Source organism: Octopus bimaculoides, chromosome 2 (assembly GCF_001194135.2).
Source record: "Octopus bimaculoides isolate UCB-OBI-ISO-001 chromosome 2, ASM119413v2, whole genome shotgun sequence".
NCBI lineage: Eukaryota > Metazoa > Mollusca > Cephalopoda > Octopoda > Octopodidae > Octopus > Octopus bimaculoides.
Window position 1 is genome coordinate 142,510,281 of NC_068982.1, and position 4,756 is coordinate 142,515,036.

A 4,756-nucleotide genomic window follows, 5' to 3' on the forward strand; every position below is an offset into this window, starting at 1 on the left:
ACACACACACACACATGCATACACACACCACACGCACATGTGTATGTACATGCATATATATGTGTGTATATGTATGTATAACAAAACATGAATTTAGAAAAAGTATTTGAGATGATTTTACCCTACTCCTATATATGTATATATTTGTGTGTTTCTATATATATATATATATATATATACGTATATGTGCATACATGAATATAGATTTACAAAGAGAGAGAGATAATGTGTGTGTGTGTGTGTCTGTGTGTGTGTGTGTCTGTGTGTGTGTGTGTCTGTGTGTGTGTGTGTGTCTGTGTGTGTGTGTAAGAGAGAGAAAGAAAGAGTGAAAGAGAGAGAGAAATAGATCATGTTTATACAAATGCTTATAGGAAAGAAACAAGAAAATATGTGCTCATAATAATGATTAGACAATGCACACAAATTATTGCGGACATGTACTTAAGTGACTTAAATGTCTTAAAATTGTATGCAGAATATTTATACGCTATACAGTCCATCTGATGCGTTAAAAGGAACAGTTTGACAGAGTGTCTTTACAATGCAATCAAATTCTGAATATTATGGTATCTGGATAAAGGACTTACTTTCCGAAAAAATTCAACAAGGTTACGTCACAAACTGGAAAATCGCGTTCTTTAAGAAACGGAAGTTAAATTTTATCGACCATTGACGAGTGTAGTACATTAGACAGTGATCAAATTGTATAATAGAACTGAATCATCAGTTATAAGGATTCCATTAAAGTAAGGTTAAATAACACCGAAACAAAGAATGATATTTCTGCTCTCCGGCAGGACCAAGGAAATATACTGCAACTCGGTGAATGTGATAACGTGTGTTTCAATGCCACAATTACTTTCGCCCTCCTTTTAATGGTAGTGGATCCCTAAGGGTACTTTCTATCTTGTCATAAACACAGAAACTCTTAACAACTTTAGTACTTAGTGTTTTATATCAAACGCAATACTTGGCTAGAATTTATTTCATCTTCCTTCAAATGATAAAAGTTAAACTTGTTTTAAGAGAGGTCTCACCTCCGAATTCAATGAAGCGAATCAATATGGAGCAGAGTATTTTATCTGCTGCTAAATCGGCGAGCTGTCAGAATTTTTACCGCACCGTCTTTAAATTGTGAATTCAAATTCTGTCAAAGACGACTTTAGCTTTCATGCCTCGGCGGTCGATAAAACAAGAATTAGTTGATCACTGGGATCGATATAATCGACTTACTCACATTCTCCTAATTACTGACCCTGTGCCAAACTTTTAGACCTATATTTTAATCTGTCTCGACAATAATTTGCCATTCTACTGTTCTTTCATAAGTATTCCTATGACCGGTGCAGGGCTGCAAATTTTACTTCGGCAGATAGTATAATTTTGTTGGTCCCAGAGCGTTGAAAATCAAAGTGAAACTGACGATTCTGCCAGTATAGCTCTTTAACTACACTTATAACTTGTTTCTGATTTGGACACGATATCAGCAATTTCACGAGTAAGAGATTTCATATTATCACTACTGAATCGATATTAAAGAAACAATAATAGGCGGGTACTTTGTTTTATTAGTTAAGAAAAAATGAAATATAAAGCTGGTCTAGGCAGAATTTGAACTCAGAATACAAAGATCCGTCAAAAATGTTGCAAGGCATTATTCTGACTACTCATTGATTCTGTTAGCTTAGTGACGTAAGCTGCTCTTATCTTATAATAATTCTGCTGCTAATTGCGTTACTTAGCCCGTCGGTAACACTTTCGTGTGATTAGAGTAAAATAAGGAGAGAGAAAAAGGGGGAGAGAGAATATGCCGGGAGCAGGAAAAGAGAGAAAGGGAAGCGACTATGACGTGAGGTAGAGGGAATGTAATTATAACGCTTTCACGTGATTAATTGAAGAGAAAGAGAGGAAAAAGAAAAAGGAGAGAAAAACAGGATAAGATAAAGAAAAAGAGAAAGTACTTACCTCTGACGATAAGTACGTATATATAGATGTGTGTGTGTGTGTGTGTGTGTGTGCGTGTGTGCGTGTGTGTGTGTGCATATTGCAATGTAAGTGTATGAGCCTATTGTATGCCTCAAATATTTTACAAGGAAATGCTACTGACATTAAAATTTTAAGAGCAAAACTACATTCCTAGGTTCTTTAAGTTATAGACCTATTCCTCTGGATACTTAAGCGTGATGTAGATACATGCATAACATTCAATGAGGCTATTTATTTACCCTGAACTTAACAGTAAACAGAAGTCGAAAGAGTAATCTCAACACATTACTATGGCGCAAGTCGATATCATAACGTCAATGCGTGTAGAAGCCAATAATTTTGGAATATATAGAAAACTAATGTAAAAACTGATAAAATATTTCCATTAAAAATACCGTAGTTATCTATTTTTACAAACTTGAATCTGTATTAGTAAAAGGAATTTAATATTCCCAACGAAAATATATTTTCTTCCTTTTGAATATGGCACGTTTACGCATTACACATGAATCTCTTACTATAGAAGAAGCATATCATTTCGGTATGAATAACGTCCTTGCATGAATATATTTCTCGTTTGCTTTTTTCTTTATTTAAAACTTCATATCTTTTATATTGCTGAATATATAAAACAGAAATGTTTTAAAATGTTAAAACCTTACAATTGAGTATTTATAATAATATACAGAAAGCACTCTGTCTGGAGCTACGCTAGAATGTAACGTTTTATGAAATCTAAATCGAATCTCTTAAATATCGGGCAATCCCGGATATATTTTAAACAAACAGAGGTCTGAGATAACAAAAAGCTATTCTTTCCTCAGACGGAATTCGTCATACATACATACATCTGAGATTTTTACGTGAATAAATTCACGTACTTGGGTGTAGGCATCGACAGTTCAACCAACACACCAACTCAGCCACGTATTTAGTAAGACTGGGAACACTCTTAACTCAAACATAAAGAAGAATGAGCAAGGTATGTAGAGATTTTAAGACGTGTAAAACGTGTTAATGTTAATACATCGCGATCATATATATAACTGCATAGATGATATCGCCCGATTTCTGTTACACTTAACCCAATGTTTAAATGATCATTTATCCGCTATAATTTATTTACATCACACTTCTGATATTCTTCACAGAAACTAACTTACGTCAACGTTCCAGTGTATACTTCAGAATTTATAGTCGTTTCCAAACAGGCAGCTTCCAAAAACGCATATACCTCGAAATTACATGTGTCATGCATGCAATTGGCTAATATTAATATCTAAATTTCAGTTAAATGTCGTTTAAAATATAGATAATGATTGTTTTTCTTTCTTTTGTTTCCAGGTAAGAGCATTTAATGTGTATTATCTTCCGCGAGCAACCAACAAATACATATTGGGATATACTTTACGGCTAAAAAAAGGTACTACAAAATATACCAGCATGCTCTTACAATTTCTCCATTTCCAATAATTGCTATTTTGCACTAATTTGATAATGAAATCATTTAACAATTGTATCAATTATGACTTTTGATTAATTCACAACAAAATCTTCACATAAATTTAAACCAATTTCAGTGGACGGGAATTCAATAGATCACCAGCTTATTTTTAATTAACCACAATGTCATACATCTTTCAATCACTTATAACTTATTTGTTTTGTAAATGTTACACTTACAACTGTGAATTGAATCTCATTCATTCACAAAATATTCTGAGGATGAATATTATGAAATGATTATCAGTCTTTCTGGCCTATAAACAGTTCCATTCAAAGTTATATACACACAAGCATTTATCAAAGAATCTGTCAGTCCATCTTTCTATCTATCTATTTACCTATCTGTCTAACTATCTATTTGTCTACTTCTCTTTCTTCCTCTCTCCCTCTCTCTCCCTCTCCCTCCCCTCTCTCTTTCTCTCTCTCTCTCTCTCTTTGCATGTATATGTGTGTGTGTATGCACCTGCATATATATACATGTGTGTGTGTATGTGTGTGTGTGTGTGTGTGTGTGTGTGTTTGATTTTCAGAATCAGATAAAATTTGACTGTATGCGCAGTGTATATGTGCGAGGAAAGCGTGTGTGTTTACTCCTTTACTCTTTTATTTATTTCGATCATTTGACTGTGGACATGCTGGAGCACTGCCTTTAGTCGAACAAATCATACCCTGGGACTTATTCTTTGTAAGCCTAGTCTTTATTCTATCGGTATCCTTTGCTGAACGGCTAAGTTGCGTGTACGTAAGCACACCAGCATCAGTTGTCAAGCAACGTGGGGGGGGCAAACGCAGACGCATAAACATATACACACACATACATATATACATATATATACCTATATACAACGGGCTTCTTTCAGTCTACCAAATGCACTTACAAGGCTTTGGTCGTAGAAGAGACTTACCCAAGGTGCCAGGGCAGTGGGACTGAAACCGGAACCATGTGGTTCGTAAGCAAGCTACTTACAACACAGCCACTCCTACGAGAATCAGAGGAAGAGCGAGAGGGGGAGAGAAAGCGAAGGAATATGCAAATTGCCGAACATTTTCTAAGAGGAGACTGTAAGAACAAAGCTACAAAACTTCCTCACGTGTAGTGCCTGGTTCAAATATGAAAATAATTGAAATTTATTTGGGGCAGGAGTGGCTGTGTAGTAAGAAGCTTGCTTACCTATCACATGTTTCTGGGTTCACTCCCACAGCGTGGCACCTTGGGCAAGAGTCTTCTACTATTACCTCCAGCCGACAACAGCCTTGTGAGTGG

At 35.3% G+C, this 4,756-nt stretch overlaps 1 protein-coding gene across 9 annotated transcripts in view; it reads left to right on the forward strand.

The window, feature by feature from the left end:
• Positions 1 to 4,756, forward strand: part of LOC128247032 (glutamate receptor ionotropic, NMDA 2B-like) — a 1,034,258-nt gene that overhangs the window by 322,097 nt on the left and 707,405 nt on the right. For 5 of the 9 annotated variants that reach the window (XM_052965637.1, XM_052965633.1, XM_052965638.1 and 2 more), the window contains exon 2: positions 3,331 to 3,409. The gene's annotated coding sequence lies outside the window, so the exon portion shown is untranslated. Of the gene's footprint in view, positions 1 to 2,892; positions 2,969 to 3,330; positions 3,410 to 4,756 lie in introns of those variants that run through there. The other 4 variants (XM_052965636.1, XM_052965641.1, XM_052965640.1 and 1 more) reach the window with 1 other exon arrangement.